A 23240-nucleotide genomic window follows, 5' to 3' on the forward strand; every position below is an offset into this window, starting at 1 on the left:
ATTTGCAAATGTATAAATTATTTCATGACGCTGCTTCGTTTGATTCGTATAAATATTTCGAATTATCTCATGACACTGCTTCGTTTGATTCATATAAGTAGTTCCAATTGTTTCATGACGCTGCTTCGTTTGATTCATATAAGTAGTTCCAATTGTTTCATGACGCTGCTTCGTTTGATTCATATAAGTAGTTCCAATTGTTTCATGACGCTGCTTCGTTTGATTCATATAAGTAGTTCCAATTGTTTCATGACGCTGCTTCGTTTGATTCATATAAGTAGTTCCAATTGTTTCATGACGCTGCTTCGTTTGATTCATATAAGTAGTTCCAATTGTTTCATGACGCTGCTTCGTTTGATTCATATAAGTAGTTCCAATTGTTTCATGACGCTGCTTCGTTTGATTCATATAAGTAGTTCCAATTGTTTCATGACGCTGCTTCATTTGATTCATATAAGTAGTTCCAATTGTTTCATGACACTGCTTCATTTGATTCATATAAGTAGTTCGAATTGTTTCATGACACTGCTTCATTTGATTCATATAAGTTGTTCGAATTGTTTCATGACACCGCTTCATTTGATTCATATAAGTAGTTCGAATTGTTTCATGATACTGCTTCGTTTGATTCATATAAGTAGTTCCAATTGTTTCATGACACCGCTTCGTTTGATTCACATAAGCAGTTCTAAAGGTTTCATGAGTGGTTCGTTTGATTCATCGTGTCTACTCGTGTGTGTTGCCTGGACCTCTTGCTTGGGTAGTGACCGGGCCAGTGTGTCTCCAGCTGTCCTCTCCCGTACGTGACCTGGTGTTAAGCTGAATGAAGCCTGAGCAGCAAGGTTCCTCTAGTTTACTCTCGCTATATATAGTTTACTTCGTTCACTACACAAATAAAAATCGCATAAGAATGTAAGTAAATAATTGTTCGTAAGAGAATGACTGGTTCTTTTCCGGATTCGAACTGAAGTCTATTAGAATTTTTATCTTGTTTCCTGTTCCTGTGTGTGTGTGTGTGTGTGTGTGTGTCCACGATTCCCATACCTTTCAATCGCCTTCTATAACATAAGTTTCATAGGAAAAGATTGTCTCACCTTCACCCTCCCTGCCTCTCCCTGCTTCTCCCTGTCTGTCCTTGCCCCCTGTGCTTCTTGTTGCCGGCTCTCCTTTCCCTCTGTCCCTCCTCGTCCCTGTCTGTCTCTGCTCCATAAACTTCTTGTTCTCCCTGCTTCTCTTCTCCCTGTCTCTCCTCGTCTCCTGCCTCTCCCTTCATCACGTCCCTCTCTTTGTTCTCTCTGCCTCGCTTCTGTTTCTCTCCTTGTCTCTTCCTATCCCATGTGCTTCTTCTTGTTCCTTCTCTTCTGTGTGTCTTTCTCTCCTCCCTGTGTCTCCCTGTTCCATGTGCTTCTTGTTCTTGCCTCTCCATCTCTCTCACTCCTCCCTGTCTCTCCCTGTTCCATGTGCTTCTTGTTCTTGCCTCTCTTCTCCATTTCTCTCACTTCTCCCTGTCTCTCCCTGTTCCATGTGCTTCTTGTTCTTGCCTCTCTTTTCCATTTCTCTCACTTCTCCCTGTCTCTCCCTGTTCCATGTGCATCTTGTTCTTGCCTCTCTTCTCTGTCTCTTTCCCTCCTCCCTGTCTCTCCCTGTTCCATGTGCTTCTTGTTCTTGCCTCTCTTCTCTCTTTCTCTCCCTCCTCCCTGTCTCTCCCTGTTACATGTGCTTCTTGTTCTTGCCTCTCTTCTCTGTCTCTTTCCCTCCCTGTCTCTCCCTGTTCCATGTGCTTCTTGTTCTTGCCTCTCTTCATCTCTCTCTCTCTCTCCTCCCTGTCTCTCCCCGTTCCATGTGCTTCTTGTTTTTCCCTCTCTTCTCTCTCTCTCTCTCTCTTTCTCTCCCTCCTCCCTGTCTCCTCTTCAGACTGCACAGGGGATGGCGTGATGACAAGGGAAGAACATTATTTAATTCCTCACTTGTGCTAACTCGTGTGCCTCGAATTCCAGACTGATGTTTACACGTGGCGTCACTGTCTTGTCCTCTCGTGCCCTCAAGCCCTTAGCAGTCCTGTCACACGTCTATGCATTGTTTGTTTTATCTCTTGTTTCCCGGTTTATATTCACCGTTTTAAAGGCTGATTCTGACATTGCTAGCGTGTTTGTTGATGTTTACTTGTGGGATTGTATTATTTTGTTGTGCTGTTGTAATTAAGGTATTAGTAATCTTAGCACGCTTTAATTGTTGTTTTTTTGTTTATCTTCGTTTTTTCCAGTTTATTTGGCGTTTTAAAGACTGATTTGAACATTGCTAGTGTGTTTGTTGATGTTTACTTGTGGTAGCGCATCACTGTCTTGTTCTCTCGTATCCTCAAGACTTTAGTAATCCTAGCACGCATTAATCCTTGTTGTTATCTTAGTTTAATAGTTTGTGTTTACCTTTCTAAGACTATCTGTATTGTATTGCATTGGTGGCGTGTTTGCTGATGCGTGCACTGCTTTGTCTTCTCATAATCTCAGTTTTTTTTAGCAATCCCGACTAATTCACTGCTTGTTTTGTAGTTTATATACGTTAATTTTCTTTAAGACTTATTTTAACATTATTACCGTGTTTATTTATGTTTACAAGTGGCATTATATCACTGGTTTGTCCTCTCGTAACCTCAAATATTAAGCAATCCTGACTAATTCACTGCTTGTTTTATAGTCTACCCTAATTACCTTCTTCAATACTTATTTCAACATTACTACCGTGTTTATTTATAAGTGACATTATATCACTGGTTTGTCCTCTCGTAACCTCAAACATTTAGCAATCTTGACACATGCTCTACTTGTTTTTATCTTCGTTTACGAGTTAACATTTACCTGATTCTAACATTCTAGCTTGTTTACTCCTGTTTATCTGTTAAATCTCATTGTTGTATTGTTTTCGTGTCATTAAGTGTGTGGGTATTCCAGGCAGGTGAGGACACAGGAGTGATCAGACGAGTAAATAAAAAAGCTGGGTTGTTCTTGAATCTTGTTTCGTTCGCGTGGTTCTCTTAGAAGGTGCAACGATTGAAAAAAAAATAAATAAATAAAAAGAAAAGAAGAAGAAGACGTCTGATGTGGAAATACTTGGAAATACCTGTAATTTGTCATTTGTTCGTGTCCTTCTCTAAATAAATACGACGATAAGAAAAAAATATGTATGGTACAGAAAAAAAAAGAAAACAAGAAAATATCTGATGTATAAATACTCTGAAAAACCCACATATTATTACTCATTTATTCGTGTCTCGTTATAAAGAAATACGAAAACAAGAAAAAAAAATACATACCTGCTATAGAAAACATGAAAATATGCTAACTGTAATGGCTAACACATGTACACAAGACGCATCGTACTCTTCCTATTAAATTACCGTACATTTGTTGACACGAAACGCCAAATATTTACCTTTACGATAAAATATCAAGTCACGTTCACCTTAATGATTTTTTGCACCTGTATTGTTGTTTATTTATCGTCTTTTTCTTTTGCTTTCTACCTTTTATTCTATTTTCTTTGTTATTCTCTTTTATTTGTTGTTCTTCCAGTCTCCCCTACATTTTCTTTCTTTTATTTTCGCTTTCTGTCTTTCTTTTATTTCTTCGTTTCTTTCTTACAGCTTTTTCTTTTCTTTTTTGCCTTTCTTTTGTTTTCTTTCTTCCTTTATTCCTTTCTTTCTGTCTGTCTTTCTTGCATTTTTGTTTATTTCTTCCTGTGCTTGTTTGTTTGTTTGTTTTCTCTCCTTCGTCTTTCTCTCTAGTTATGGCCCTTTTTTTTTTTTTCTTTCTTCCTTTCTTCCTTCTTTCTTCACTTTTTGCTTATTTCTTCTTGTGCTTATATATATTTTTTCCCATTTCGTCTCTTCCTCTCTTCATTGTCCTATTTCTTTGCCCTTCCTTTCATTTATTAATCCGCCATTGCATTACATTTATTACCAGTAACTTTTGAAATAACGTCATTTATTTTCTGGTATCCTTATTGGTTCCTCTCTTTCTTTGTTCGTCTTTCTTTTTGTCTTTTTCAGTCTTTTCCCAGTTAGAGTTACGAAATGAAGTGATGATGATTACCACTACCTGTTATGGATGTACTTTAAATAGTAATGAGTCAGTCAGTCAGTCAGTCAGTTAAGCCGATTAGTTACCTAGCCAATCATTAACCAATCAGCCAATCAGCAAATCAATCACCCAGATCACCTTTAATCCAGTCACCTAGCCAGCCAATCCGTCAGTCACTCAGCCAGTCAATCAACCAATCAGTAAACTTTCTCTGACCGCAGATAGAGTGGGACAGAGTGGTGGTGATGGTGATGACAAGGCACCACACCACTGCAGCTGGCAACCCACACGTGATGGCGCCCACACACTGACTGCCAACATGGAAACTCGGCCTAAGGGTGAGTAGTTGTTGTTGTGGTTATTTTGTACCATCTCTTCTTCTTCTTAGTCCTTTTGTTCTTGTTCTTCGTGTTATCATCATTATTAGGTGAGAGAAACACAGGAACGGGGATTAAGTTCATTTCTCGACCGGTTTCGCTCAAGGCTTCTTCAAGGGAACTGAGGAAGCTCCGGTCACGACTCAAGCTGTATTAGGCTAGAGAGAGCGTGGCGCGATGTTGGTGGCCGCCCGCTGATTGGCTGGTGCGTGCGTTGTCATCTGCCTCTGACCCGTGGGACGCATACAGCTGTTGTTGATGCCGCCCACTGGATGTTGCTTGTCTTCTTTATATTCTTGTTGGTGGTGATGTACATGGCCCACAGCAGTTTTGTTTTTTTTCTTCTTCAGGTCGCATTTAAGATCTCCTGCCTTGTCCGAATTCAGCGAGTGCCCTGGTTTGTTAGTGTAGTCCACCAGTGCGCTGCTGGATGTCCGGGGGGGGGGCGGTGTCTCTCAACGCGATGCTCCCTCCTCCTCCAATTTGTCTGAATGTCTGAGGATTATTGTTATTATTATTATTATTATTATTATTATTATTATTATTATTATTATTATTATCACATCTGATTTTGTGATTACTGTTATTGCTTATTCGTGTCTTAAAAAGCGAATAAAAAGGAACAGAAGCGAAGGGACAGCAAAAATAGTAGTAGCAGCAATAATATTAGTAGTAGTAGTAGTATTAGTAGTAGTAGACGAAGTAATAGCAACCCAAGTAATTAATTATATCCCAGGTTTTATGCATGCCGTAAAAAGCGCAGTAATAATAGTAGTAGTAGTAGTAGTAGTAGTAGTAGTAGTAGTAGTAGTAGCAGCAGCACCAGCACCAGCAACAGCAGGCGCGGTGGTAGCAGCAACAGGAGAAGCACAAGGGCCTCATTATCAGGCGTAACCATTAAAGGCGGCCGGCCTGGAGGACGCAGCACGTTGCCCCATTGCCTCAGTGAAGGAATAGCAATACGCAGGAGGGGGAATTCCTGTACTCCCCCTCTACCTCTTTTAGTCACCCGGGGGAATGTGCGGGGAATATAACTGTCAGAAGGAGAGATAATTAATTCTGTAGTGTATCTCAAGTTCGTCTCTCGTATTATGCATTAGTGTATCAAGAGTGTCGGTACGTCTGTCAGGTATCAGTGAAGTAACCCTTTCACTGCTGCTCAACGCGTCTTTCTTGTATTACCAGCCACCGTGACTCGCTTGTTCTTGTTCCACAGCCACGTCTACACAGCATTCCACAGCCACGTCTACACAGCATACTAGCTAGGAACTGCAAAACTTATCCTTTCAATTCCTTTCTTTCTTGTAGACGCTTGTAAAGATTTCATTCATTGCTTTTAGTGTCGAGAATTGTTGCATATGGCAGGGAAAGGGTTAAAAATACCGTACTGTAGTCTGTTAACTTTATTTATTTATTAATTTATTTATTTTTAAGTGTTAGTGTGGGTAGGATGCCTTTCTGTGTTAAGTATTAGTGAACCAGCAACTTACTCCTGCCTGTTAACCCTTTCAGTACCGTGACCATTTTGTTTACTTAGTTAGCTACCTGTTTATCTGTTTATGCCATACACTTAATAGGTAATACATGGAGAATAAGAGTAACATAATAACTGTGGGAGGATAAAGGAAGCAGATAACTGTGGAAGGATGAAGGAAGCAGAATAGACAGAAGGTGGTGAAGAGATAAGACAAGAAGGAAGACTGTGTTAAATGTCAAGTAAATATATTCTTTATTATAAGAGATGAGACGTGCTTGGATATTTTATCATTATTTTTATTTCTTTTTTATGTAAGGGGGCGGCGTGCAACAAAAAAATAAAAGAAAACAAAGGCCCATTGAGATACCAGCCCCCAAACAGAATCAAGAGCGATTAAAACTGGAGGATAAGTGCCTTGAAACAGACAGTGCTTGCGTGTACTACCTCCACTGACTGACCAAAGAAAACATTGAGTAGAATTCCACTAATAAACTTCCTATTACAAGTTTTACCATGGTACCTGAAACAGATGAGCAGTGATGATGAGTGGAGAGCAATGAACCCTCTAGACAGGTGATGCAATATGTTGATGAGTTAATTAATCCCAGCAGGTAACGTGAGGTAAGAGACAAGATGTATTAGAGTAAAGTTGTATTAATGTAACCTCCATCCATACTGATTCTGGCTGGGTCATGAGGTAACAAGCTCGTGTGTTTTGTTTAGAAAGTGAACAGAGGACAAACAAACAAGCAAGACAAGGCAGTAATGGAAAATAATTGATTGATGTACATATTCTCCTGTTAAATTTAAGCGTTTGTGTGTTTTTTTTATTGTTATCGTCAGTCAGTCAGTCAGTCAGTCATGCTTTCCAACAGTCAGTCATTTGGTCGGTCATTCATCCCGTGAGTCAGCCAATCAGTTAATCAGTCACTCACTCAGCCATCCAATCAGTCAGTCAGCCATTTAATCAGTCAGTCAGTCAGTCAGTCAGTATTGAATTATGTTTTTTTTGTGCTTTATTTTCTTTGCTTACAGTATCGGCTATGTAAATTTAAATGATTAACCTGCATATTCTTCTACCTGTAATTTTCCATACCTGTATATTCTTCTACCTGTAATTTCCCATACCTGTTGACTTCCTTACCTGTGGCCTTACCTGTATACTCCTTTAACTGTACATTTCTCCACCAATAAGTTCTTTAATCTGTATATCTTTCATCTTTTACACCCTATGTCTCTTTACCTGTATTTGTTTACCTGTATAATATTCTCGCTGGGCGCCAAGGTATGTATGTATGTATGTTTTTGTATGTGTGTGTGTTCGTGTGTATGTATGTTATCTGTTTACCTACGTATGTCTTTATCAGTTATTTATCGTCACTGTTTCGTCTGTTTTATTTGTCCATTTATGTCTGTTTGTCTATCTGTTTGTCTGTCTGTTTGTTTGTCTGTTTGTTTGTCTGTTTACACGTGTTTATCTTTCTGACTTTCTCCTTCCTTTCTCCTTTCTTTCTTTTCTATTTTTATTTACTTCATCTCCTTCTCTTTCCTCCGTTTTCACATCCTTCTATCATTTCCTCTTCCCTTCTTTCTTTCTTCCCCTCCTTTTCTTTCTTTCCTTCTCCACTTGTTCTTTTCTCTCTTCCTTCCTTCCCTTTTCCCTTCCGTAATTCATATTCTTCATTCATTCATTTACTCTCTCTCTCTCTCTCTCTCTCTCTCTCTCTCTCTCTCTCTCTCTCTCTCTCTCTCTCTCTCTCTCTCTCTCTCTCTCTCTCTCTCTCTCTCTCTCTCTCTCTCTCTCACCAAACCAGCAGCAAAAGATCCCGGATGTGGAGTTTTCAATATGCATTTCTGACCTTCGCTGACGTAACATTAAGACGTTGGGACACCTGGGGGAAGAAAATGACATCACTAATTAGATACTACAGGTGTTCCTCGGTGTCACTCTTTTATTCGCAAGTTTGGCAATGCAAGGACTCGTATTATTGATGATTTATTTAACTGTTTTGTCTCTTTTCATGCAGACGTGGTTGAGATGCTAAAGGTCGCTAATTTTTTTTGTTTCTGCTTTTCTGTTTTTTTTTTTTTTGCATGGGTTTCTCTCTCTCTCTCTCTCTCTCTCTCTCTCTCTCTCTCTCTCTCTCTCTCTCTCTCTCTCTCTCTCTCTCTCTCTCTCTCTCTCTCTCTCTCTCTCTCTCTCTCTCTCTCTCTTCTATACTTGTTATTTGCTTGGCTTTCTCCTTTTCTCTTTGTTCTCTGTCTTTCGTGGTCTTTTTGTATTTTCTGTTTGCTTTTTTTTTCATTGTTTTCATTGTTTTTTTTCATTGTTCATTCTCTCATCCCTTTCACTTGTAAACTCTGCAAATTTCTGTCTTTTTCTTTTTTTTTTTTTTCCCTCTTGTTACTAATCTGTCTACCCCACTAATGCAACAGTTTATTAGTATCTTCATTCTTTCATTCCTTTCACTGGTAATCTGCAAATATCGCTCTATATCTGCCTTTTTTTTTTCCCTGTACTATTCCGTCTACCTCACTAATGCAAGACTTTACCATTATTTTCATTCTTTTTTTATGCCTTTCTCTGGTAAACCGTGAATCTTTGTTTATTTCTGTTTCTTTTATCCTTTTTTTTTTTCTCTTCCGTCACTAATGTATCCACCTCACTAGTGCAAGAGTTTTACCAGTATTTTCATTCTTTTTACTCCTTTCACTGGTAGATGGTAATGGCGCCTGTCTGTGCATTTTCTCACCTTGCTCTGACTTGAACTGCTACTAAAGATACTTATCAAGAAACCTTAGAAAAAACTCAATCAGCCAACATTTTTTTTCTTTTTTTTTTTTCTCTTTCTTCTTTCCCTCCCTTTTTCATTACGTCTTGTGAATTTTTTTTAGCTATTAACTTTCACTATGCGGACTTTTCTGTCGTGTGTCCTTGTCCCCTTCTCCTTTATCCCTCAAACACAATAGCAAGCACTGATTAGGAGCGATTAAGAAGTGATAACAAGATCGATAGTTTTCAAGTCCCTTCGCCTCACGTAGATTCCGTTATGGTCACAAAAATAAGGGAAGAGATTATAGCACTTTATTTATATACTCAGGAAGTGACGTGTTGAGGAAGACTTACCTGCCAGCCTAATTAGGGAGCTGCCAGGTAAGCGAGGCCGAAAGCAAAAAGAAAATAAAAAAAGTAAAAAAAAAATGAGAAAGGGCAAGGTTATCTCTGCTATGAGTGTGTGTGTGTGTGTGTGTGTGTGTGTGTGTGTGTGTGTGTGTTCATGGTATTTTTGGTCATATAATAAGTTCTGTTTTTGTTTTTACTAATAGTTTGTTTAGTGTTCGTATAAAATGTTATTAGATTACAAGTGACTAACGCATCATGATAGGTATTGTTATATAGAGGGCTCTGCTGTCGTTATTTACAGTTCCGTATTGGGTTTTGTTTTGTGGTCTGTCTATCTATATCTGTCTGTCTGTCTGTCTGTCTGTCTCTGTTTATCTATTTATTTTTCATTTATCAATCTGTGTGTGTGAGAGAGAGAGAGAGAGAGAGAGAGAGAGAGAGAGAGAGAGAGAAAGAGAGAGAGAGAAACCAGACTAACTGACTCCAATAAGGCTTCACTTTTGATTAACTCATTCACTGTGAAAGGAAATCAGGGCTTGAAAAAAAAAAGAATAAAAATAAAATAAGAAAAAATAAGAGAGAAAACAAATTAAACTCCGCGGCTGCTCCAGTCTCCTGAACACACTGCTTCTTGCGTTAGGTTATGAGAGAACCCAATACTCCATTAAGCATTCAGGTGAAGGGAGCAGCGGACCAGACACACACACACACACACACACACACACACACACACACACACACACACACACAGAGATAAGTAGATGCATACACGGATAGATAGATAGATAAATAAGTAGCTAGATACATAGAAAGGCAGATATTTGATGCCATAATATACATTAGATAACCATATGAAGATAACAGTGAAGATAAACATTTACATAAACAAAACATATAATTATCAAATCTGTAGAGCACAAATCATACACACACACACACACACACACACACACACACACACACACACACACACACACACACACACACACACACACACACACACACACACACACACACACACACACACACACACACACACACACACACACACACACGGAAGAGTCAACAACAGTCCCTTTAGTACTATAAAAATCAAACAAGGTAATTTAGCGTTCATTTCACTGTCATTACTAACTGTCTAACCAGTGGACTAATAAGAACACTCATTTAACTATTTTCCATAAGTGTGGGAGTCCATAACAGTTCTTTCAGTGCGTTACAATCAAATTTATCAGATAATTAAGCGTTCATTTGACTTATCACTTACTGTCTTATCTTTAATTGAACTAATCCTGATCTTCTGTATAGGTTTGGACAAGTGTGTGGGATGATGGTGGTATTAAACACAGGATATAACAAAACTCTATTTATCTAACGTTTGGACAAGTGTGTGGGATGGTGGTGGTATTAAACACAGATATAACATAACTCTATTTATCTAACGTTTGAACAAGTGTGTGGGATGGTGGTGGTATTAAACACAGATATAACATAACTCTATTAATCTAACGTTTGGACAGGTGTGTGGGATGGTGGTGGTATTAAACACATATAACATAACTCTATTAATCTAACGTTTGGACAAGTGTGTGGGATGGTGGTGGTATTAAACACATATAACATAACTCTATTTATCTAACGTTTGGACAAGTGTGTGGGATGGTGGTGGTATTAAACACAGATATAACATAACTCTATTTATCTAACGTTTGGACAAGTGTGTGGGATGATGGCAGTAATTAAACACAGGATATAACATAACTCTATTTATCTAACGTTTGAACAAGTGTGTGGGATGGTGGTGGTATTAAACACAGATATAACATAACTCTATTTATCTAACGTTTGGACAGGTGTCTTAATCTTTTAAACTCTGAGGAGGACAAATGTGGAAAGGTTAGATAAATTAACTTCCACCAAATCCTGAGTTTTCCACTTCATAATACCTATTTCAGAATTTTCGTACTGTCTTCAGGATTTCGATTATTCATTTTCTTTTTTTCATCTCCATTTTTTTTTTCTATCCTTGGCCACATCCCCCCTTGCATAAAAAGTGTGTGTGGAGCCTTCACATGTTCGTCAGGTAATAAGGCACTTTGGCTTTCTCACCTGTTAGCCTCCAAGGACAGTATTCATTGGTTACTGTACTCTTGCGCCTTGTCTTAACTGTAGAATCCTGCCTTTTTATTTTTCCTTAGCTCTTGTTTATTCCGCTGTATATATGAGTGTAATTAATATAGTAACCCTTTCACCTGTAAACTGCAATGTGGAATCTTGGTGGTAATCTCTTTTGCCCAGGTAGAGCCATTTAACACTTACTCATGCCCCTCAAGCAATTATAATGACAACTTTCACCTGTTAACTCCAATAAGGCAACCTAATAGTAATTTACTTTGGACAGGTAAAAAAAGGTTTAACACTTTCGCATATTTCTCAAGCAATTACGATCTTAACTTTCACTATTCTAACGTAACGACAAGCACACACCTGTCTTACCTGCCTGTCACTTTATTCCATTCCCTCAGGTGTAACTAATCAAGAGGTAAAAGATTTAACACTTATTTACATCCCTCAACGAATTACAATCACATCATTCACCTGTACACACTAACACAACAACAAACACTCACCTGTCTTACCTACCTGACGCCTTAACCCTTCCTTCAACTAATCAACAGGTAAAGATATTTCAAACTTATATTCTTCAGGTAGTCATCACAACATTCACCTGTACACACCAACACAACAACAAACATTCACCTGTCTTACCTACCTGACGCCTTAACCCTTCCTTCAGGTGCAACTAATCAATAGGTAAAGAGATTTCAAACATATTCTTCAGGTAGTCATCACAACATTCACCTTTACACACCAACACAACAACAAACACTCACCTGTCTAACCTACCTGACACCTTAACCCTTCCTTCAGGTGTAATTAATCAATAGTATCTCTTACCTGTCAAACTACCTAGAAACTGAAGACCATATATGGCCGCCACATAACAGTATAATATTACCTGTCCTCCCTGCCAAGTGCTCGTTTATAGCAATCCCCAGGTAGTAGTATTTCTCACCTGTATACTTATAGGTTATGGGGTTATCGGGACATGTGGCTTAGCATCTTAATGGCCCACAGGTAGGATATGGGAGCTATCAGAAGAGTGGTAGACAGTGAGAGATGGAATAATGGTAGGGGAGTCACAGAGGAAGAGAAGAATAAAACGAAATGAAAACAACAACAATGAAAAGACAAATAAACAAACTGAGTCACAGAAAATGCAAGGGACAAGCAACAGAACACTTTTACCTGGCGCCAAACTCACTCAGGGAAACGGTGAAAGGGGAAAGACGTGTAGTGTTTCCTTTACCGCCTACACTGTGATGAATATGATCGTGATGCGGAGGACACAGTGCGATGGTGCCTAGGAATGCTGATGTGAGCTGTTGGTAGGCAGGATGAGAGGGAGCAAAGGGGTCGAGGAAGAGGAGGAGGAGGAGGGACAGATGAGGATAAAGGAAGATATTGCATTTTCTTTGTTAGCGGAGACACGAGGAAGAGGAGAAAGGAAATAACGGAGGAAGAAGAAGAGAAAGGAGGAAGAAGAGAGCAGGTGACATTAAACTGAGAATAATGAGGTGAAGAGAGCGAGAGAAAACGATTAAAGATTACAAGAAGAAAAAAAAATAACAGAGAAAGACAGACTAAGAGAGAGAGAGAGAAAGGATGATAAGGAGAAAACGGAAAGAAAGAAAACGATGAAGCAGAAAATGGGCAAAATAAGACGAGGCAAGAAAAGAGAGAGAGAGTAATAATAGGAATATACGAACAAGAAGTGCATAGACAGTAATGACAAGTGAAACAGGTGCAGTGTCAGGTGTTATAAGTCCACTTTCACCTGTAGAAATGAGGACAAACCAAAGGGGGGACTGTACAAAGGTGCGCAAATGCTATCTCTTATATTCCCACGTGTTTAATTATACAGAAGCAAAGATTGTACTGGAAGATTATAAAGTTGTTGGGTGCTTAGGTAAAAAAGAGAGAGGGAGTGGGGGGTAAATTTTTTTGGTGTATTTTATCATTGTCCTTTTTTTTTCTTGTGTTTTTTTCTTTATCTTTGGTTTACATGATTGTTACTTGCTTAACTTCTTTTATTTTTTCTTTATTTCGTTCTTTCGTTTATTTTCTTCTTTCCTTGTTTACTTTTCTTTCTTTCGTTCTCACTTTTCTTCGTTTTTTTTTCCTTTCCTTTCCTCTTTTTTTCTCAGTCACTTTGTAATCAGACAATTAGATAACTCACCTGTAAACTTTTAATTAAGGACAAATATCTTGGTTTACATTACTGTTACGGCGTTTCTTACCTGTAGAATCTTGACTGAACTTCATTTTGGCTACATAAAGATATTTTCACCTTATCATATCCAGCAGGTAACAAAAACACCTTCACTTTCTCAATTATAAACTTCCAAGGCGATTTTTTTTTTTTTCAACCAAACTACTATTACGGCTTGTTTTCCTTGTAGCACCCCAAGAACGTTTATTTTTGGCAAGATAACGAGTAACACAATATAGCTAAGATGAAAAAGGTTTGTTGACTGCTGAGCGAATGAAAGCGATAGATTTAAAGGAGATAAAAAAGAGTTATTAAATCTTGTAAAATCCCAAGAATGCTTATTTTGGCAAGATAACGAGTAACACAATAAAGCTAAGATGAAAAAGGTTTGTTGACCACTGAGCGAATGAAAGCGATAGATTTATAAGAGAGAAAAAAGTTATTAAATCTTGTAAAATCCCAAGAATGCTTATTTTGGCGAGATAACGAGTAACACAATATAGCTAAGATGAAAAAGGTTTGTTGACCACTGAGCGAATGAAAGCGATAGATTTAAAGGAGATAAAAGAAAGTAATTAAATCTTGCAGCATCCCAATAATGCTTATATTAGCGAGATAACGAGTAACACCGTATAATTGAAGAGCTGAATTAAAAAAGAAGTTTGCTATATGCACTGGGAGAATTAGAGAGATATAAGAGAGAAAAGAGAGCAAGTTTCAGAAGCGTTTCAATACTTAAAGAACTCCACCTCCCAGTCTTGTCTCCCCACGAATACAAAACATTTAAACAAGTCGATGTTTTGCCAGTGCCACGCCAGGTCCCTGCTCTCTCATGACAACTTGGGGTGTAAAAATCGTGACTTTAGCCGTAAGTGACTTGAGAATCCCTAGTAACCTTAAGCTGGAGAAAGTTTGGCAGTCTTAACTTTTTTTCAGTGAGTGTGGCAGGAAAAAAACATAATTTCTCTTGGTATTTATTAAAGATTGATTGCATGGATGGGAGAAGGGATAGAGGATGGATGAGAAATGGATGTTTGAGTGATGGAGAAGTGATGGGACGGTGTAGGGGAGATTGTTAGAAGAAAGAGTAGGAAAAGGAGGAGAAGAAAGAAGATGGAGATGAAAATGCGGGTAGAAATAATGTGAGAAAAGCAAATTAGAATAAAAGTAGGAGAAAAATGGAAATGAAAAGGACAGAAGAGGAGAAATAAGAGAAAATGAAAGTCAAAAAGAAGCAAATAAGATATAAGAAAAGAAGTAAAAAAAGAAGGAAAAGAGGGAAGAAAAAGAAAAGAGCGAAAAGAGGAAAGAAAATTAAGGAAAAAGAAAGAAAAAAAAGAAAAAAGAAAAAAGAAAGGGAATAAAACCAAAAGAAGAAAAGGAAAGAAAACCAAAAAAAAGAAGAAAAAAAAATGAAAGAACGAAACAAACAAAAAACAAACAAACAAACAAACAAACAAACACACATACCAACCACCACAATAACCACCCCCCCCTGCCCCCCCGCGTCCCCCCAGCATACCTGTCCCTTCTATTACCTGCCATACCTTCTATTACCTCGATAATGAATCTTAATTAACTTACCTGCAGTTTTACGCACCTGTTTGTCACCTGAGAGGAGATTAAAGGTGTGACAGGAGTGCCTTATCAACTCTTACTTGAGAGAGAGAGAGAGAGAGAGAGAGAGAGAGAGAGAGAGAGAGAGAGAGAGAGAGAGAGAGAGAGAGAGAGAGAGAGAGAGAGAGAGAGAGAGAGAGAGAGAGGAGTAGAAAATGAAGGAAAATGAAGGAAAATGGAGGAAAAAGGGAAAGGAAAGGATTTATTTTTTCTGTTTATCTGATTTTTATTTATTTATTTTATTTATTTATTTTCGTTCTTGACCTTGTAGAGTCCAGTGTAGGTAGCAGGACTCTCTCTCTCTCTCTCTCTCTCTCTCTCTCTCTCTCTCTCTCTCTCTCTCTCTCTCTCTCTCTCTCTCTCTCTCTCTCTCTCTCTCTGTCATTAACCCTTTTTTTATTGTTAACATTCAGAACACAGTAAGAAAAAAAAATTGCTTGAACATAGAGAAAGAGAAAGTGTATTATTTTTTTTAGCCTATAGAAGTATTTAAAAAGAATACAAATAAAAGTTACAGAATATTTAGAGGTAAAATTGTCTAGATTTGAAAGGGTTGAACGAATTGCTTTGTAGGAATGTCAGAAGTCCACAGATTGAGATTTTTTTGGTAAGCTAAACAGAAGCTACTCACACACACACACACACACACACACACACACACACACGAAGCAAATCCCTTATCACATATTTACATAGTGCACACCTCATTTGTATCATTTTCTTCACCACCACCAATTGTTGCAGCGAATTATATAAACAGGCAAAAAAATAAAAAAAAAAAGCTTCAGTCACCGTGATATCGCATTTTCTTCCCGTTTTTTGTGAGTTTCGTGCTCGTCAGCTTGTATCTAGTTAGTTGGAATCATTGTAGCATTATGAAACAAGTGGATACAAAAAGGTGGAGTCAGTTTTCCTGTTCTATTAGCTGTTTTTCTTTTTTTTTTTTATTTTATCACCAGAGTCGTGTTTGTAGTTGTAGCAGCAGTGTGTGGCTTGGTAATGGCCGCTGTTGTGCTGTGATGTACACGACCCGCGGAACAGTCAAGTCATTGTAATAAATATCTTTCTTTGGATTGCTTTTTGTTGATTTTATAATAGCAGCAGTGATTGTATTTGCTTTAATGATGGCCATTGTTGTGTTAGCTTGTATAGAAACGCATGTAAAGTTGGTAGATATTATAAGCTGCCTTTTTTTCTTTTGTTTTTTGCGTAAATAGTTTGTTACACTAATGCGTATTTCAATAGTGTTTGCAGTAAAGTCGTTGTTATAGAAGAGACACAAAAAATTCAAGCCATAATAAACTTTCTTAAATAGTTTTCAGTTAGTCTTACAGTCGCAGCATCAATACTATCCACATTAACAATAAAGTATATCATAAACAACATACAGAAAACTAAAGTAACCAATTGGAAGTCACAGCTACACCAGTGACATCTAGAGCAAGAGTCACCGTATCACATTACAAAGAAAACTGAAAACTAGTCACCGTGATAATGTTTCTTTTTTCCTCTTTTAGTTTCTCATCCCTTTTATGCTCAGATTTCACTTTTTCCTCGTGGAGTGACACTAACATCTTCATTCCCCTCTGATGGAATGATAGTTTGAATGGAATGACCTCAAGTGAATAGGTTGTTAGTGCTGAGTCATTAGGAAGCTTTAAAAGAAGAGTAGACAAATTGATATACAAGGGTGATGGGTGGAAAAAAGGTAGGTACGTTTTATACAGGGACTGCCACGTGTAGGCCTGATGGCTCCTTGCAGCTTCCTCTATTTGCTGAGGTCATTTCATTATTCACCTGCAATATTAGAGATTAAATTCTTCACATTCAGATATTTGTGCTTCCTCTTCCTTTTGTTAATAGACAGTGAAAGTTTTATTTGTATTTATTTATGGAAGCCTTGTCTTATCCTCTGTGTGTGTGTGTGTGTGTGTTAATTTATTCTTTCCTCTTCCTCTGACTAGTTATTGAATTTTTTTTTGTGACTCAGTGAAATCTATAACAGTGAAGAAGTTGATGTGTGTTAAGGGAAGTGAGTGAACCATTATCTGAGAATCATGAAGGAAATGATTTTTTAGGTCAGTGTTGTTTGTTGTTTTATCGTTGTTGTTGTTGGTGGTGCTGTGGTGGTGGTGGTGGTGGTGGTGCTGTGGTGGTGGTGGTGGTGGTGGTGGTGTGTGTGTGTGTGTGTGTGTGTGTGTGTGTGTGTGTGTGTGTGTGTGTGTGTGTGTGTGTTAGGTGTTGTTTGTTTGTTTGTTGTTATTCTTGTTTTTTTCTTGTTTTTGTTCATGTTTATCGTCTTCCTCCTCCTCCTCCTCCTCCTCCTCCTCCTCCTCCTCCTCCTCCTCCTCCTCCTCCTCATGGCCTAAGTTACATTCCCACCTTGTCACTTTTTACACGTGAATATAATTGATGTCAAATACACACACACACACACACACACACACACACACACACACACACACACACACACACACACACACACACACACACACACACACACACACACACACACACACACACACATTAATAAACATAACAATAAAGAAAAAAATGAATAATCCCAACAGATGAACAAGATGAGGAAGTTAATCTCAATCATTATAACCAGTCTTATACTTAACACCTAAATATTAATCATAAACTGGTCACACTATTTATACTCTGTGGTACATTGAATTACTTTGCTATTCAGGACCTTATTGTTTAAAAAGATGAGATTTTCTGTTAGTGGGGCAGCAGCAGCAGGACAAGAACACAAAGGAAGTACAAATAACAAAAGAGGACGTATTGGCTCCTGAAATTGTTTGTTAAAAGGAGGAGGAAGAGGAGGAGGAGGAAGGAGAAGAAGAAAACGAGATTAGACACAGAGAAATAAAACAAGGATAGTAATAATGAAAAAAGGAAAAAAAAATGAAATGTTCTTTATTTTTTTATTGGTTACTGAAAAATAAAATGAATAAATGAAGTAATAGATAGATATATATATACAGATAAAATAAATAAATAAATAAATAAATGATAAATAAGTAAACCAATAAACAAACAAACAAAAATAAACACATTACAATTACACCCCCAATCCTCTATTTCCCGTTTTTTTTTTTTTGTCATATTACAGAAAACGGGAATGCAGGTTGCCTCATTGACATACGGCTGTGCTTCCTAATAGGCGACTTGACGGGGGTACTAACCTGTTTGGAAGGGGGGGGGGGTGAGGGACGAGTGGGTAAGGGGTAAAGGGGAGGGAGGGAGATGGGTCAGGGAGTGGGTGAGAGGAGTGAGAGGGGAAGGGAGGGGGGAAGGAAAGGGAGGAGGGAGGTAGTAGGGAGATGGGGGATGGGAGACGGGGTATGGTGGTGGTGGTGGTGGTGATTCATTACGCAGGTCCATTCATTCTCTCTCTCTCTCTCTCTCTCTCTCTCTCTCTCTCTCTCTCTCTCTCTCTCTCTCTCTCTCTCTCTCTCTCTCTCTCTCTCTCTCTCTCTCTCTCTCTCTCTCTCTCTCTCTCTAACCGGTATTTAGTGACGCATATCTTTCAATTACTGATGATTTAAAGGGTTTTCTCACTCAGGTGTGCTTCCTCGCAGGTGACATTGGAACCAGGTTAATTAATTGTCATACCTGTTCTTTCTTACTTTATTTTCTAATCTCTCACTTGTAATTCTGTGTTTCTGGTTAGGTTTGAGTATTATTTTTTCTTTTTTTTTTTTTTTTTCGTTTAATCTTCGGTATAAACTTTAAATTTTCTTTGTTTTTTTTCTGGTTTCTTTATTTTTGTTACATTTTATCTTTGTGTGTGACCGATTGTAAATGACCGACTCTTTCTCTTTTCTGTCTGTCTGTCTGTCTGTCTGTCTGTCTGTCTGTCTGTCTGTCTATCTGCCTGCCTGTCTGTCTGTCTGTCTGTCTGTCTGTCTGTCTGTCTGTCTGTCTGTCTGTCTGTCTGTCTGTCTGTCTGTCTGTCTGTCTGTCTGTCTGTCTGTCTGTCTGTCTCTCTCTCTCTCTCTCTCTCTCTCTCTCTCTCTCTCTCTCTCTCTCTCTCTCTCTCTCTCTCTCTCTCTCTCTCTCTCTCTCTCTCTCTCTTTCTTTGACTACTTTCTCCACTATATGTGCCAGATCTGCTTCACTACCACGATTTCTCTCTCTCTCTCTCCAGCTTCACCTTTACTCTCCCTCCGTCCTCTCTCCTCTCCCTCCCTCCCTCAATTTCATTCTTATTCTCCATTCCTCTGTCTATCTAACACTTCTTCCCCTTTCACCCATTCACTGCCGTACATTGGTATTTGTTCTTCATTTGTGTTCTTTACCGTTCACTCTGTCTCTAAGTGTATCCCTCTGTATGTATCTCTGCGTATCAAAACACTCCTGACCTTTCCCAAACACTCGGTACACGCAAGCACAATGAAAGAGCGAACGACCTTCCCATTCATTCTTAAACTCCCCACGCGGTCTAAGGTCACTCAACTTCTTAACCAAAAATAGTACTCATTTTCGCCCCAGTCATGTGTACCTCGTGTTTTTGCGTGGCCGGGTCTGGTAACAGTGGTGCCAATGCGTAGGTACTAGGTGAGGTGATGGGGGTCATGGGTAGTGGGGTGACTGGGTGGTACATTGAGTGGGGTGATGGGTGACTAGGCTGTTGGGGGGGTGGTTAGTTGTATTGTCATGGGAGTGTATTGAGCTGTTGGGTGTACTGAAGGAAAAAATGAGGGAAGAAAATGCCGCTTCGTCCTCTTCTGTTTCTTCCTCTTCCTCCTCCTCCTCCTCCTCCTCCTCCTCCTCACTTTCACAACAAGGAGGATGCGTATCTTTTTTTCTCGTGTGGATCCGAAAATGCAGAGAGAGAGAGAGAGAGAGAGAGAGAGAGAGAGAGGGAGAGGGAGAGAGAATCTATGAGCGCGTGTACGTGCGTGTGTGTACATGTGAACGTGCAGGAATGTGCGCGCGCGTAGACCCCACGCGGTACAAATACTCACACAGGTGCGCCCTTCGCCTGTGGGTCTTTAGCACCTGTGTCTTCCCGGCGGCTTGTGAACGAACCAGTCTTGTGTTTTCTATGTATTTGTTGTGGTATATTTTGTTGTGTTATATATAAGTATTGTGTCAGTATTGTATTATAAGTATTGAATTACGATTTTAAGTGTTGTATCATAAGAATGTGTATTGTTGTTGTTGTGTCCTCATCTAGACTACGCGGTGCAGTTCTGGTCCCCACATTACAGGAAAGATATAGGTCTATTAGAATCAGTACAGAGGAGAATGACTAAAAGGATTCAGGGGATGAGGAGTATTCCTTACGAGACGAGGTTGAAGCTGTTAAATTTACATTCTTTAGAGAGACGTAGGTTAAGAGGGGACCTGATAGAAGTCTTTAAGTGGTATAAGGGTTATAACAAGGGAGATGTAGGCAAAATTCTTAGGATCAGCAACCAGGGTAGAACAAGAAATAACGGGTTCAAGCTTGAAAAATTTAGGTTTAGGAAGGAGATAGGAAAAAAATTGGTTCTCAAATAGAGTGGTAGATGAGTGGAACGGACTCAGTAATCATGTAGTTAGTGCTAGGACACTAGAGAGCTTTAAGAGAAGATTAGACAAGTTTATGGATGGGGATAGCAGATGGAAATAGGTAGGTGTGTTTCATACAGGGACTGCCACGTGTAAGCCTGGTCGCTTCTTGCAGCTTCCCTTATTTCTTATGTTCTTATGTTATGTTGTTGTTGCTGTTGTGGTGTTGTGGTGTTGTTGTCAGTGTGTCTCTTACGTAAAAATAAGCTTATTCATTTTCTTGTGGTTTTAGGTTAGGTTAGGTTAGGTTATGTTAAGTTAGGATAAGTTAGGTTAGGTAATGTTAGGTTTGGTTAGATTAGGTTAGGTTAAGTTAGGATAAGTTAGGTTAGGTTAGGTAATGTTAGGTTAGGTTAGATTAGGTTAGGTTAAGTTAGATTAAGTTAAGTTAGGTCAGGTTAATTTAGGTTAAGTTTGGTTAAGTTACGTTAGGTTAAGATATGTTAGGTTAAGATATGTTAGGTCAGGTCATTCAACTGGGGCACAGAAAAAAAGTGACCCAGAAGACCGAAAAAGTACTTTGATGTTTAAATAAAATAATAATAATAATAAAAAAAGCTTCCTCCATTCATTAAGCAGAGGGAAGGGATGAGCCACACTTCAGCCTATCTGTGGTGCTGCTTCTTGTGTCCGCTTGCCTGTCCTGACCACGCTGGCCACACGAGGCGCTTTTGTACTGATAGCGAAACTAGGACGTGCACCAGTCTACCGTTCAGCGAGAGTGTGTAGATGGCAGAAAAAAAAATGAGGAAGATGGCTGGAAATATTCGTGTCTTTAAAATATTTGAGATCTTTATACTGAGAACCTAAATAAGATAATGGAAGGTGTGAGGACCAAGTAAAGAAATTAAGAAGAACTGGAGGTATTAATCACTTCAAAATAATTCAGGTTTTCATATTGAGAAAGTAAACAAAATCATGGAAGGTTTGAGAAGCATGTGATAAAATTTAAAAGAAAAACTGGAGGTATATATTACTTCAAAATAATCCCAGTTTTTATATTGAGGACATAAACAAATTAGGAAAACTGTAAGAATGTGAGAAGCAAGTAAGTAAGACCCGCACGTGAATGTATCTATATCAAACTTATTAAGCGTGAGAAAAAATGAAGGAGAGAGATAAAAAAAATAAAATAAATAGAGATAATGAAAATATAAGGAAGATAGAATAAGGGAAGCTGTACAAACTAGTTGGCGTACACGTGATAGTCTATATAATAAATAAATAAATAAATAAATAAAAATCGTAATGCTGAAGGAAGGAAGTAAGGGATTGTTCAGTGTTCAACATAGACTATCACTATGAACACGTCACAACACTGGAAACAACAAAATGAACATGGACAAGAAAGAAAGAGAGATAAAAAAATCAAACAAAAAAAAAAAAGGACTTAAAGGAATATATTGAGTATTTTTTTGGGTCAGACTGCGTAGAGAAGGTTGTGAAGCAAGGAGAGATGTACCACAGTTTAATAATGAAAATAAAGGAAGCTGTACAAACCGGTTGGCGTACACGTGGCAGTCTATAACAAAAACATGTGATGCTGAGAGAAGTGAGGAAGAAGACCGCAAGGCATTCACTTCATCAAAATTGTTCACCGTACCTTTCAATATTGACTATCACTGCTCAACATGTCACAGCTGTAGAAACTTTTAAACCTTAATAAACACAGACAAGAGAGAGAGAGAGAGAGAGAGAGAGAGAGAGAGAGAGAGAGAGAGAGAGAGAGAGAGAGAGAGAGTGAGAGGAACTAAAAGAATATATTGAACAGTTTTTAGTCAAATTACTTAGAGAAGGTTGTGGAGCAAGCAGAATGTATCACAGTAATTAAGGGAGACTATACCAAATCGCAGGGGAAACTCAGTCCAGTTCTGTAGTCTCTTTATAAACTACCCAAATGAAACACTCTTATTTGTTCGGCAGCTTACCAACACGGGAAGCGTTTGGTTAGATAGCTTACGAAAAGACTGGAATTGGCCTCACTGCCTTACCAGATCGAATTTTTAGTACGCTCCCAAACGAAAAGCCAAAAGTTGATTGTGGAGTCTAGTCACGGATGAAGGACTTTTCGTTGGTTAGCTAGCAAATGAAAAGAGTGACTGGGGAACTGGCCCTTAAGAAAAAGATATAAAAAAAGAGAAACTAAGAAGCAAGCAGGGTAACACATGGCATTATCTGAACACATCATCCCTATAACAGCCTCTTGAACTTTCCCTATAGACTTACGAAAAAAAATGAGAGAGAGAGAGAGAGAGAGAGAGAGAGAGAGAGAGAGAGAGAGAGAGAGAGAGAGAGAGAGAGAGAGAGAGAGAGAGAGAGAGAGAGAGAGAGAGAGACGATCATATCCCTGCCAAAAGAAAAGAATTAAAGTCAATTAGCGGGATCACAAATAAATTTTTAAGACTCCCATTAGCTTTCAGTAGAGCGTGATATGTTAAGACCAGCGGAACCAACACAAGGCGAGACGTTTGAGAATTGTGCTGCTATTTATATCTTGCTACTGGACCTATCTACACACACACACACACACACACACACACACACACACACATCATAGTTTGTGTCAGAGTGGACGACGATGGAATGTTAAAGAAAGTGTGTGTGTGTATGTATGTATGTGAGAGACGAACCTCCCTAGATACATACCCTAAAATTAACGAGGAGGAGG

At 38.7% G+C, this 23240-nt stretch overlaps 1 protein-coding gene across 4 annotated transcripts in view; it reads left to right on the top strand.

Annotated features, from left to right (window-relative positions):
- LOC135094810 (CD109 antigen-like) overlaps window positions 1-23240 on the top strand; it is a 113033-nt gene that overhangs the window by 15176 nt on the left and 74617 nt on the right. For 2 of the 4 annotated variants that reach the window (XM_063995212.1, XM_063995214.1), the window contains exon 2: window positions 4298-4414. The gene's annotated coding sequence lies outside the window, so the exon portion shown is untranslated. Of the gene's footprint in view, window positions 1-746; window positions 913-4297; window positions 4415-23240 lie in introns of those variants that run through there. The other 2 variants (XM_063995209.1, XM_063995213.1) reach the window with 2 other exon arrangements.

The sequence above is a fragment of the Scylla paramamosain genome, chromosome 46 (genome assembly GCF_035594125.1).
Source record: "Scylla paramamosain isolate STU-SP2022 chromosome 46, ASM3559412v1, whole genome shotgun sequence".
NCBI lineage: Eukaryota > Metazoa > Arthropoda > Malacostraca > Decapoda > Portunidae > Scylla > Scylla paramamosain.